The sequence below is a fragment of the Cornus florida genome, unplaced genomic scaffold (genome assembly GCF_030987335.1).
Source record: "Cornus florida cultivar Cherokee Brave unplaced genomic scaffold, ASM3098733v1 CherokeeBrave_3.0.0_Hap2_Chr05, whole genome shotgun sequence".
Taxonomy (NCBI): Eukaryota; Viridiplantae; Streptophyta; class Magnoliopsida; order Cornales; family Cornaceae; genus Cornus; species Cornus florida.
Window position 1 is genome coordinate 16,036,054 of NW_026775575.1, and position 14,551 is coordinate 16,050,604.

Sequence of the window (14,551 nt, forward strand, 5' to 3'; positions counted from 1 at the left end):
GAAAAATGTGAAAATGACTCGGTCCTCAAAGGAAGTTGTCAATCCATGGAAAAGAGTCTCAGGAACCAATTCTGAGCACTCGAGATGACACTAAGCGACACGAAACAGAGCTCAGAAAAGAAAATTAAACGAAAAAATTTCATTCGTAAAATTTCAGGAAAAAGGAAAGGAAGGCAAATGACTGGTTCGTTACATAAACCCCTTAAGCTTAGGTATTCTAATACCCTTATCTATCTTACTTTACCGTTTTAGATTGATTTCGTGTTATTTCCATTTTCAGGCACTTATCCCGAAAATAAGCTAACTCAGTCAAATAAGAGCAGAAATGAAGCAATTCTAGGATGAATAAAAGAAAAGAGCCAAGTGGAAGCAAAAGGAAAAAAAAGGTGGAATTCAACATCTACGATCGATCTCAGGTCAAAGTTCGATCGATCCAACATGATCAATCTCAGCACTTCAAGGTGGATCAGAGCTATGATGACATTTTCAGAGATCTCAAAGTTCGATCGATCCAACATCATTCTTTGATCGATCGAACTACCGTATCCTTATCCAAATGATTGATCTTATCTAGTTGTACCACCCGACCAACCACTTTTGTCTTTTTCCCAAAAATATCTTGGAAATATTTCAGATTTGTTTTTATCCAAAAAGGCGCCGCCATTGAGGATCGATCCAACTTCAGTTCGCTAGATCTCAGCCATGTTCAATCGATCCAAGTCCAAGGTTCGATCAATCGAACTTCCTCTAGTGCGAAAAAGTTAAATTTCTAGCTCATTGAAAGCTGTCCTTATCCAATCATTGGGAAATATTTTGTGCACTACCCCAGCCCATTTTGTGTGTCACTTAACCTACCTATATAAAGAATATGATACACTTTTTGAGAGGGGATAGATTAGCATTCTTAGGATTGATCTATCACAATAGAGGCTATTCTTAGGGAGGAAGCAAGGAGGAGAAGGCTAGAAACACAAGCTTGGGAGCTCTTCATCAACCAAGGAGTAGATTTTTTCCATGGAGTTTGCCCTTGAGGGTTAGAGAAGCATTACCATGAGTGGCTAAACATCCTCTTGGGACTGGAGTTAGCCCCAAACATGCTTTCTACATCTTGATTTTGTGTATTATTGAGGGATTAGTGTTGTAATACATGTTTTGACACTTTTGTATATATAGATCTTGTTTGTTCAATGATTTATGTGGTTTAATACTTCCAATTGATCATTTCATTATATCCATATGTCTATGTATACTAAAATAGATGTTCATGTATTTGTCTCTATTTCTTGTGTTATTGATGCATGTCTATGTGTATTAATGCCATAGATCTAGAGATTGTTAAAACATAGTGCTTAATGGAATGCTCTTGTAATTTTCTTGATGGTTTATGCTCATTTCTTGATGGATCTCTTTCTTAGCTTAATTAGTTTAATTTCATGTCATTAGCTTAATTGTAGTGTAGTGGTAGCATAGTTGTTAGATGGGAGGACAATCCATGCTTGTTGTTTGATGTTCCATACTTTTGAATGCAAGTAGCATATGTCTCTAACCTTGTGGTGTATTTGACTTGTGAGCTTAATGAAATGCTTAATGACTTGCTAGATATATTGTACATTTCACATGCTACTTAGACAATATATACTTAATTGTTGGATATATTGTGCTTTTCATATGTTGATTAGACAATATATACTTAATTGGTCATCTTTGCTAATTGAATCAACAAAACACACACACACATATCAATATTGCAACACACATTTCTCTCACTAGTCACTTGTTAAGGGTATAGAAAAGTATTGTTTGGTGGTGACCTCTAAACTCCAATATCTCTCTCTCTTACTTACTCTTTATTACATTCAATTATTTAGTTTAATTTGCTTTCTAGTTAATCAACCAACCAACTATTTGTTTGATCACTCGACCTACTAACCCTAATAGTGATTCCACAACCAAATTCGACTCCAATCCCTTGGGACGATCCTTACTCACCTTAACTATATTTTTAGTAAAGGTAGTAGTAGCTTTTATAAATGTAAAACTTGGCCCTCGCCTTAATGCATACTCTCAACCTTATAGTGTAGAGCGGCGAAACCACCACCAGTTTTTGGCGCCGTTGCCGAAGATTAGCCAACGTCGTATTTGTGGAATCAATTAGGAATTAGTATTTTTTTGATCGTGTCTTTACTTTGTTTTTATTTTTCTTTTGATTACTTATTGTGTTTGTTCATCTTTGACAAGGTGCATTGAGCTAGGAGGTAAGTAAAGGAGCTACCAAGCAAAGCAAAGCAAAGCTAAGCAAGCAAGGAAAAAAGCTAAAAAAATAAAAATAAAAATAAAAAAAATTGCTAAGCTAAGCTAAATTTGGAGTTGAAGTGTTAAAGGACCTTTGTGAAACTTTCTTTACTCAATCCCTTAGTTAAATCGTCGGCACGCGTGGAGGCTTGTTTTTAAATTATTAGATAAATCGTGAGCCCGCGTGGAGGCATTCTTAATTGTTCTTTGCATCATTGTTGTTAAAACATAGGAGTACTGGTTATGTGTTTGTGGAAGAAGTTTCATTGAATTGTTGTGAAGTCGAAGTGTTTGTTCATTCATTGTGTTTGTGTGTTTTTACATTGTGCATGCATGGTCGTAGATCACTAAGACCAACTCTTGTCCCTCTTGATTTGCATCTTGAATCCGTAGTTAGAAATCCTAGGGGAAGACGAAGTTCTAGTTCTACCCAATCTATTACATCAATGGAAGGCCATGATGAAGAGCATGTAGAGGACTTTGGTCACATAGACCAACAAGGCATCCTCTATCCAAATGTGCATCATGAGAACATTCAAGTACCATTAGGTATGCCTAAACCATTCATTCACCAACCACAACAACAGCAAGGTCAAGTTTCATTGGGAATGCCAAGGCCAATGTATACTCCACAACCTCCCATCATTCAAGGAAATCAAAATCAAGGTGCCCATGTTGCACCTCAAATTGCTAATCCTCCACTTGCTTTAAGAGATCACTATGTGCCTAATGAATATAATGCACCTACATGCATTCAATTGCTGCCATTTAGAGCACATCACTATGAAATTAAGCCACAAACTATTCAAATGCTTCCTAACTATCATCGACTTCCAAGTGAAGAACCTTACAAGCATTTGGATGAGTTTCTTGAAGTATGCTCCACCGTAAAATATACGGACATGCCTGAAGAGGTCTTAAGGCTCAAACTTTTTCCATTCACCTTAAAAGACAAGGCAAAGTATTGGTTTAACAATCTTAGGCCTTTTTCAATCACTTCTTGGGCAGAGATGCAACAAGAGTTTTTGAAGAAGTACTATCCATTTTCTAAGACCAATGCCATAAGAACCTCAATTCGGGAATTTTCACATGGGGATGGAGAAACATTTCATAAGGCATGGGAACGCTTTAATGAATTGCTTAGGAAGTGTCCACATCATGACATGCCCAAATGAAAATTAGTTCAATATTTCTTTGAGAGCTTATCGGATAATTACAAAGGCATGGTTGATACTTCCATGGGTGGCTCTTACATTGATAGGCATGAGGATGACGTGTGGCGTCTTTATGAGAGCATGAGTGAAAATTCTTTGCATAGAACATTATCATCGAAGAATGGTAGAAATTTACAGGGTAGGAAGAGTGTTGGCTTACATCAAGTTGACCATTCAAATGAAATAGCCGCCAAAATGAAGTCTTTATCTCAAAGGTTTGATCAATTTTTTATTAACCAAAACTCGGCGAACCAAGTATCTTCCTTCCCTAACCATTCTCATCGCGCATCAAATGAATCATATATGACTTGTTCTAGTGTTCTTCATTCTACTTCTCATTGTCCTCACGGACAAGTGCAAAATGAACCTAATGAACAAGTCAATGCAGCTTTTGTGAACCAAGGGAACAATCCTTATGGTACTCATTATAATCCAAGTTGGAAAAATCGTTCGAACTTCTCTTGAAAAAACCAAGGAGAGGGCTCAAACCCTTCCCAAGGCGGTTTTTAAGGGAAGTACATTCCACTTCCACTTCAAAGCCAAGGATCCCAAAGTTATAGACCTTATCAATCACAAGGGAATCAATTTGCTAACTCTCATTTTCCCAACCAATCTTATTCCCAAGGAAATGCTAGAAGTCTCGCCTTTGAAGAAAAAGTTTTAAATGCTTTGGGCACTCTTGAGGCAAACACACAATTGCTTCATTCCTACTCTCAATTTATTGCGAAGCTCGAAACCCAAGTAGGGCAAATAGTAAGCACTTTTAATGCAAGAGAGAAGGGAAAGATGCTTATGAATGCCCCACCTAAGCAATAATGTGTTGTGGAAACCCATTCCTCATCGGAAGGCCACACCATTGAGTATGTTAATGCGGTGACTACCTTGCGGAGTGGTAGGATTGTGGACAACCAAGTGGGTAAGTTCAATGAAGAGAGTGAACCGGTGCAACCACAAGTTGTCACCCGTCCCGTTTCACATCCCATTCCTCCTTCATTGCATATACATGATCTTGTGAATGAGAAAGATTCAAAATGTGATTTGAAGAATGATTTTGAAAATGATTTGAATAAAGATTTACCGAAAAATGAATTTGAAAAGTTTTTTTTGAAAAATGATTTGAAGCAAAGTGATTTGAAAAATTCTTGTGTTGAAGAGTTTTCAAAAAAAAATGCTGAAAAAGTGTTTGAGCCAAAAGCTCCATTTTCGAATGCCTTAAAAGGATCCATTTCAAAAGGTAAGCAAAAGGCAAAAACCAATGAAATTATGGAAATGTTTAGGCAAGTAAAAGTCAATCTTCCACTTTTGGATGCAATCAAGCAAATTCCGACTTATGCCAAATTCTTGAAAGACTTGTGCACCCAAAAGCGGAAGAATAAGAGCCAAGCACCAATAAAAGTGGTTTTAACCGAGCAAGTGAGCTCAATTTTGCAACATAACACTTTACCAAAGTTTAAGGACCCTAGTTTACCTACTACTTCATGCATCATTGGTGATCATATCATTAATCGGGCACTTCTTGACTTAGGAGCAAGTGTTAACCTTCTTCCATACTCGGTTTATGTCAAATTGGGCCTAGGAGAATTGAAACCGACGTCAGTAGTTTTACAACTTGCCGACCGATCCATTAAGAAGCCTAGGGGTATCATTGAGGATGTTTTGATAAAGATTGACAAATTTTTCTTCCCCATTGATTTCATTGTCATTGATACGGAACCGGTCCCCAATCCTAAAAGCCAAATTCCCGTTATCCTTGGCCGTCCTTTCTTGGTAACTGCTAATACCAACATCAATTGTAGGACGGGGATAATGAAGATCTCATTTGGCCACATGAAGGTGAAGTTGAATATCTTCAATCCCACACCCAACTTATTTGACAAATATGAAGGAGAGGTTAATGTTGTAGATAAATGCTATGATCTTCAATGTCAAGGAAGCGAGCTTTTGTGTAAGACCAAAACTTCAAACGGATCATCTTCAACCTTGCATTCTTAAAGTGTTATTTTAAATTCTTGCTTTGAAAGGGTATGGAAGCCCAAAGATTGTGATTGCATTGACAAGGGATCAAAAGTTTCTTTTGAGCATAATCCAACAAGTTCTTCAAAGAACCATTTGTTGGGTGGAGTTCAAAGCATCTATCACCCCAACAAGGAGGGGATGCATTACAAGATCTTTGATCCGGGCTAAAAAACCCAATGTCTTGCTAGAGACATTAAAAACTAGCAAAAGTATTCGTAGGGTGTCAAAACCCTATTCCTCCCTCATTTCTATCTTTAATTTCATTTCTTGCGAAGTCTAGATACTTGTTTTTGGTTCATATGCATTGCTAGGAACTGCGGTTAGGATTGTATGAGCTTTCATGTTGGAGTTGAGCATTTTGCATAAGTTCGATCGATCTCAAATGAGAGTTTGATCGATCGAACTTCTACCTGCATCCAACACTTAGAAAAATTTTCGACCTGCATCCACCTGCATCCAAATCACCTCTCTGTCCCATCGTTCAAACTTATTCTCAGATCGATCAGAAGACCTTAGATCGATCCAACTTCAAAGTTCGATCGATCTTGAGTTCCAACACTTAGCCAAATTTTTGAACCAAAAACCTGTATATTTTTGCTCTCTGTCTGATCGATCGAACATTTTGTTCAGATCGATCTCAGTTCTTTATCTCACCATCTTTGACTTTGTTTGACTTTTTAATTTTCAAAAATTCAAAAAGATTTTATTTTATTTTATTTTTATTCTAAATTTTCAAAAATCCAAAAATATTTTCTATTTTTCAATTTTAATTTTTAATTTTTAATTTTAGCTCTTAATTTTTCAAAAATTTCAAAAATTCCAAAAATACTTGAAGAAAGATCATCACAATTCGATCGATCGAACTGAACGGGAAAAGTTTTTAAAAATAGAACCTAAGGGTCTCAAGATCGATTCATTAGATCGATCCAACCCTCCAAACCCTCAGTCCCTCATTCCCGTCGCCACTGTGCACCCATCTTCATCATCATCTCCGGCGAATCTCCGGCGAGATCGAGTGAGCTTCGACTCTCTCTCTCTTTTCTCTCTCCTCTCGGATCTGAGTTTGCATCACCCTCTTCGCATCCCATCTCCTCTCCTCGATTTTGGGTAAGATCCGAACCCCATCTTTGATTTTAAGCTTTAAGTTGTTAAATACATGTTTAAAATGTTGAATCCATGATAAATTGATGATGATTTCCTCCATTGATGAAGCTTGAAGCATGTTGTATATATGTGTATATATATGTTTATATGTTTTGGATATATTTGAGTTTTGATTTGTTTTGTGGTAGTATGGGCCTAGTTCAGTGACTAGGATTGAGAAATTGTTGTGTTGATGGGCCTACAACACTGTTCGTGAAGGCCCCGTGCCATCCACGTCACAGATCTGTGACCTTTCGATTTTCATCTTCGTATAGTTCGATCGATTGAACTTCCATCTCAGACCGATCCGGAGAGATTGATCGAACTCATTTTTTTCAGTTTCGCAGATCGATCGAAGTTCTCAGATCGATCTCACAATTTTTAGTGATCGATCGAATTTCACAGATTTTATACACACATTGCATGCATCTTATCTTGTATCCATGCTATCTCATCCATGCCCAATGCCTGTGATTTTCCACATTGGATGCATTTTACACTTATACTGTTTAGCATGTTCACCTCTTATCACTTGTATAGATTCATGTCATATATGTTTTGTCTATCTTATTTGACATGCATATTTCTATTTTGTGCTTTCAAATTCTTTATTCTAGCACTGACTCCCCTTGCAAGTTTTAAATTATTTTTCAGGCCATGACTAAGCTCAAGACTGTTGCCAGGAGGCAACACGGACCTCAGAGACGTCTCAGACCTACGATAGAGGAGCCAGCAGAGCCTTCTTATATACAGGATGAGCCAGCAGAGACTACTCCACCTCAGTCACCTTCTCATGAGGCTGAGGCTGATCATATTCCATCTACTTCACAGGCTCAGGCTGCGTTCACTCCATCTCCATCACAGGATGAGGCTGAGGCTGAGCATTCTCCTTCTCCTTCTGAGGCTCAGCCAGTATTTACACCATCTCCATCTCCTCCACACCAGCTAGCTCAGCCAGCTCGAGAGCGTGACAAGCCCACGCCTAGATATGCACAGATGTCAGTGGCACATGATTCAGTTTTTGATGTCGACTTCTTCTCCAGATTGGTGCTAACCCGATCAGCTTATGATGGCATTATCCGAAGGGGCCTTGCAACTATTCTTGGCCTAGTTACTGAGCCAGTCTACTCGCGGCTAGTACGGATGTTCTTCCAGAACCTCCGACCGTCCTCGCGTACCACGGCAGAGCTGGTCACTACCATAGATGGCCACCAGATTACTATTACAGTGGACACACTAGCCAGATCATGCCATTGTCCACACCGATGCCCTCCGGAGCTATAGGAGCTATATCTGAGGCTATTAGGCCTTCTTATGCCGACATAGCAGTATTTCTGACAGGTCACTATGCCGATGGCGAGACTTTCGCCACCTGCACTTATTTTCCAGATGACCTACGGTTCTTTGATTCCGTTCTCTTTCGGAACATATATATGGCCAGGCACAAGATTCAGCGGCGAGGTGACTATCTGACAGCCCTCTACGCATTTTATACAGGCCACTAGGTATCTATCCTCGCGCTCATCTGGAGCGTGATGAGGAAGCTCTACGATGAGCATATCAGCAAGGAGAGGCCCAAAAGGGCCAAGTCTCTCCCATTTGGCCACCTCATCACCCAGATCCTGATTGACCAGCGATATCCTTTCCATCCTCTGGAGCACCCTGAGAGAGGTTCCTGTCACTTCTTGAAGAAGGACTAGGACAAGAGCTATAATACTATTATTGCCCGACTACAGGAGGATGCATCTCAGGTGGCAGAGGACTTAGTTTTAGAGGATTTAGAGGCTGAGGCCCCAGTAGCAGCAGACCCGGCAGCGGACGACGCACCAGTTGATCAGGCTGTCGAGCGTATGGACATTGATTTAGAGCGACTTGCAGATAACGCAGAGCAGCACTCTCTAGCTGGATCACCCATTCATGCGGAGGAGCAAACTCAGGATCTTTCATCTGATTCATCCGTACCTGAGGCTCCTAGTCAGATCCCCAGCTTTGGAGAGCGTCTTCAAGCTCTTGAGGATATAGTGGTTGCTATCAGAGTTGATACTGTTGCCATTCGAGCCGATGTTATGGCCCACCGAGCTGATTTTGCTACATTCTGCACGGATGTCATGACTGCATTCCGAGACTTATCTCACGATATTCGCGGAACTCGCCCTGCCCGTCCTGCCTCGTCCACCTGAGATTCCCAGTTTCTTCTATCTTTTCATACTACACCTCTATAATCTATACTTCATTTTTGTCATTGTATATTATTTGCAGCTGGATATATCGGCTTTGCTCTTTTGATGTACTTTATAATTTATTTTCTTTATATATATGTTTTTGCTATGAATGTCATTTATCATATTTTTATATTTATTTGTTTGACTCCATCAGGTGCATCACAGTGACTACAGTGAGAGAGAATGCTACATAATTTTTAGGACCACCCTTATATCTCTCTCCATACTCTATCTGTTTTATCCCATTTACACTTGCATGTCCATTGTGCACTGGTTATCCCTTTTGTTATCTGATGAATTTATCCGAGTGCCAAATTTTAGGACCACAGCTAATCCTAAGTTTGGGAGGGCCATGCCACCCACTTTGGATACTTCAGTCCCAGCCATTCTTTACTTTAATTGCACCGGTATACTCTTTCATTTCTTCTCTTTGCACATTGAGGACATTGTGCCGTTTAAGTTTGTGGGTAATGGTGTATGTTACAGTGTTTGCTTTTTAATTCAAAATTTTGAGCATGACTGGTGTATTTGAGAGATTTTATATGATTAGTCCATATTAGCGATGATTTTAATCTTTTGAAGACTACATTGCTTAGAATTTAAAAATTGTTTGACTTGAGAGTCCAATACTTCTTGTATGCCTTGCGGATGCCATTTAGGAGTAAATTTTTTGAAAGATTGATATCTTGCTTGCACTTGTGGTCCACATCATCCTGATTTTGTGATTGTTTTGAAATTCACTATAGTATTCTACACTAGCACAGGCACACACTAGCATTCATTTGTGGGGTACATGCTTTGTTGATTATTGAATTGGTTATATCCCAATTGGGCTAGTAGTGAATTGAAAGCTTTCATTCTTAATAAAAAAAAGTTACAAAAGTAATAAAAAAGTGAGGACTTCTCCTAAAAAGGTGAGAAGTGGGAAATAATTAAATGGAAGTTGTCTTGATTTGTAGCCTAGTTGATTTGAGCTTGTAAGTCCGTAGGGGTGTTTGAACGCCTAATGCCCTGAAGTCGTCTGATTTGGGAGTCATTAACCTAACGCTCGACCTCATGAATCGCTAGAAAGCTTAATAGATCAACACATTGTACCATGCTTCCATCTTTGATCTTAAAAAAAAAAAAAAAAAAAAAAATTGAGTGAAAAGAATAAGCGCACCTAGAACAATAAAGCTTTAATAAAAGGTCCACTTTTTGTCTTGATGATCGGTACTAGATTTGTGTGCTAGTTTGAGGGTAAGGATGTGATTAATTCTTTAGTTGGCTTAGATAGCAACACACTTGATTCCGGTCCACTCAAAAAGGATTCTAGAGTTGTTTCGATTTGCATGATCATTTTCTTGATGTGTGGAGGACCATACTTATTTACTTGATGTTGAAATTTTAGGAGATTGCTTGGAAATGTTTGAAACATTGCATACATGAGGTAGTTTTCTCCCAATGCTTATTTGCAATATTGGTACTTCTTTTAAAAGAATGAGCTTAATGTTTGTGGGTATCATTTCTGAAAACCCTCACGAGACTTCACTCGTCCACTAGGGGTAACCTAGGGGTTTAAAAGGCTTCTTACATATGCTAAGTGCAATCGTGTTCCCTACAAAAGTGGCGTTATCCATTTATTGCTTTCTAGTATATAGTTGTATAGTTGTTCATTTCATTCCTTTACTTTCTAGTTCATTGTTAGGGACTAGCAATATTTAAGTTTGGGGGTGTGATGAGCGCTGAAAAGTGCGTATTTAAATCTCTTAAGCTTAGGTATTCTAATACCCTTATCTATTTTACTTTACCGTTTTAGATTGATTTCGTATTATTTCCATTTTTAGGCACTTATCCCAAAAATAAACTAACTCAGCCAAATAAGAGCAGAAATGAAGCAATTCTGGAATGAATCAAAGAAAGGAACCAAGTGGAAGCAAAAGGAAGAAAAATGTGGAATTCAACATCTTCGATCGATCTCAGATCAAAGTTCGATCGATTCAACATGATTAACTTCAGCACTTCAAGATGGATCAGAGCCATGATGACATTTTCAGAGATCTCAAAGTTCGATCGATCCAACATCATTCTTTGATCGATCGAACTACCTTGTCCTTATCCAAATGATTGATCTTATCTAATTGTACCACCCTACCAACCTCTTTTGTCCTTTTCTCAAAAATATTTTCAAAATATCTCAGATTTGTTTTTATCCAAAAAGGCGCCGCCATTGAGGATCGATCTAACTTCAGTTCGATAGATCTCAGCCATGTTCGATCGATCCAAGTCCAAGGTTCGATCGATCGAACTTCCTCTAGTGCGAAAAAGTTAAATTTCCAGGTCATTGAAAGCTGTCCTTATCCAATCATTGGGGAATATTTTGTGCACAACCCCAGCTCATTTTGTGTGTCACTTGACCTACCTATATAAAGAATATGATACACTTTTTCGAGAGGTGATGGATTAGCATTCTTAGGATTGATCTATCACAATATAGGCTATTATTAGGGAGGAAGAAAGGAGGAGAAGGCTAGAAACACAAGCTTGGGAGCTCTTCATCAACCAAGGAGTAGAATTCTTCAATGGAGTTTGCCCTTAAGGGTTGAAGAAGCATTACCACGAGTGGCTAGACATACTCTTTGGCTAGAGTTAGCCCCAAACATACTTTCTACATCTTGATTTTGTGTATTATTGAGGGATTCGTGTTGTAATACATGTTTTGGCACTTTTGTATATATAGATCTTGTTTATTCAATGATTTATGTGGTTTAATGCTTCCAATTGATCATTTTATTTTATCTATATGTCTATGTATGCTAGAATAGATGTTCATGTGTTTGTCTCTATTTCTTGTGTTATTGATGCATGTCTATGTGTATCAATGCCATAGATCTAGAGATTGTCAAAACATAGTGCTTAATGGAATGCTCTTATAATTTTCTTGATGGTTCATGCTCATTTCTTGATGGATTGTGCCTCTCCTTTAGCTTAATTAGTTTAATTTCTTATCATTAGCTGAATTGTAGTGTAGTGGTAGCATAGTTGTTAGATGGGAGGACAATCCATGCTGTTGTTTGATATTCCATACTTTTGAATGCAAGTAGCATATGTCTCTAACCTTGTGGTGTATTTGACTTGTGAGCTTAATGAAATGATTAATGACTTGCTAGATATATTGTGTTTTTCACATGCTACTTAAACAATATATATTTAATTGTTAGATATATTGTTGTTTTCACATGTTGATTAGACAATATATACTTAATTGGTCATCCTTACTAATTGAATCAACCAAACACACACACACACACATATCAATATTGCAACACACATTTCCCTCATTAGTCATTTGTTAAGGGTGTAGAAAAGTATTGTTTGGTGGTGACCCCTAAACCCCAATATCTTTCTCTCTTACTTACTCTTTATTACATTCAATTATTTAGTTTAATTTGTTCTCTAGTTAATCAACCAACCAACTATTTGTTTGATCACTTGACCTACTAACTCTAATAGTGATTCCACAACCAAATTCGACTCCAATCCCTTGGGACGATCCCTACTCACCCTAACTATATTTTTAGTAAAGGTAGTAGTGGCTTTTATAAATGTAAAACTTGGCCCTCGCCTTAATGCACACTCTCAAGCTTATAGTGTAGAGCGGCGAAACCACCACCAGTTTTTGGCGCCGTTGCCGGAGATTAGGCAACGTCGTGTTTGTGGAATCAATTAGGAATTATTATTTTTTTGATCTTGTCTTTACTTTGTTTTTATTTTTCTTTTGATTACTTATTGTGTTTGTTCATCTTTGACAAGGTGCATTGAGCAAGGAGGCAAGCAAAGGAGCTACCCAGCAAAGCAAAGCTAAGCAAGGAAAAAGGCTAAAAAAAAAAAAAATTGCCAAGCTAAGCCAAATTTGGAGTTGAAGTGCTAAAGGACCTTTGTGAGACTTTCTTTGCTCAATCCCTTAGTTAAATCGTCGGCCCGCGTGGAGGCTTATTTTTAAATTCTAAGATAAATCGTGAGCCCGTGTGGAGGCACTCTTAATTGTTCTTTGCATCATTGTTGTTAAAGCATAGGAGTATGGGTTAAGTGTTTGTGGAGGAAGTTTCATTTAATTGTTGTGAAGTCGAAGTATTTGTTCATTCATTGTGTTTGTGTGTTTTTACATTGTGCATACATGGTCGTAGATCACTAAGATCAACTCTTGTCCCTCTTGATTTGCATCTTAAATCCATAGTTAGAAATCCTAGGGGAAAAGGAAGTTCTAGTTCTACCCAATCTATTACATCAATGGAAGGCCATAATGAAGAGCATGTAGAGGACCTTAGTCACATAGACCAACAATGTATCCTCCATCGAAATGTGCATCCTGAGAACATTTAAGTACTATTAGGCAAGCCTAGACCATTCATTCACCAACCACAACAACAATAAGGCTAAGTTTCATTGGGAATGCCAAGGCCAATGTATACTCCATAACCTCCCATCATTTAAGGAAATCAAAATCAAGGTGCCCATGTTGCACCTCAAATTGCTAATCCTCCACTTGCTTTAAGAGATCACTATGTGCCTAATGAATATAATGCACCTACATGCATTCAATTGCTGCCATTTAGAGCACATCACTATGAAATTAAGCCACATACTATTCAAATGCTTCCTAACTATCATGGACTTTCAAGTGAAGAACCTTACAAGCATTTGGATGAGTTTCTTGAAGTATGTTCCACCGTAAAATATACGGACATGCCGGAAAAGGTCATAAGGCTCAAACTTTTTCCATTCACCTTAAAAGACAAGGCAAAGTATTGTTTAACAATCTTAAGCCTTTTTTAATCACTTCTTGGGCAGAGATGCAACAAGATTTTTTGAAGAAGTACTATCCGGTTTCTAAGACCAATGTCATGAGAACCTTAATTCAGGAATTTTCACATAGGGATGGAGAAATATTTCATGAGGCATGGGAACGCTTTAATGAATTGCTTAGGAAGTGTCCAATATTTCTTTAAGAGCTTATCGGACAATTAGTTCAATATTTCTTTAAGAGCTTATCGGACAATTACAAAGGCATGGTTGATGCTTCCATGGGTGGCTCTTACATTGATAGGCATGAGGATGATGTGTTGCGTCTTTATGAGAGCATGAGTGAAAATTCTTTGTATAGAACATTATCATCGAAGAATGGTAGAAATTCACAAGGTAGGAATAGTGTTAGCTTACATCAAGTCGACCATTCAAATGAAATAGCCGCCAAAATGAAGTCTTTATCTCAAAGGTTTGATTAATTTTTGATTAACCAAAACTTGGTGAACCAAGTATCTTCCTTCCCTTTCCATTCTCATTGTGCATCAAATGAATCATGTATCACTTGTTCTAGTGTTCTTCATTCTACTTCTCATTGTCCTCACGGACAAATGCAAAATGAACCTAATGAATAAGTCAATGCAGCTTTTGTGAACCAAGGGAACAATCCTTATGGTACTCATTATAATCCAAGTTGGAGAAATCGTTCGAACTTCTCTTGAAAAAACCAAGGAGAGGGCTCAAACCCTTCCCAAGGCGATTTTCAAGGGAAGTACATTCCACCTCTACTTCACAGCCAAGGATCCCGAGGTTATAGACCTTATCAATCACAAGGGAATCAATTTGCTAACTCTCATTTTCCCAACTAATCTTATTCCCAAG

At 38.2% G+C, this 14,551-nt stretch overlaps 1 pseudogene; it reads right to left on the reverse strand.

Moving 5' to 3' along the window:
* Positions 1–3,358: 3,358 nt before the first annotated feature.
* Positions 3,359–3,457, reverse strand: LOC132310897 (small nucleolar RNA R71; annotated as a pseudogene).
* Between the last annotated feature and the right edge of the window lie 11,094 nt (positions 3,458–14,551).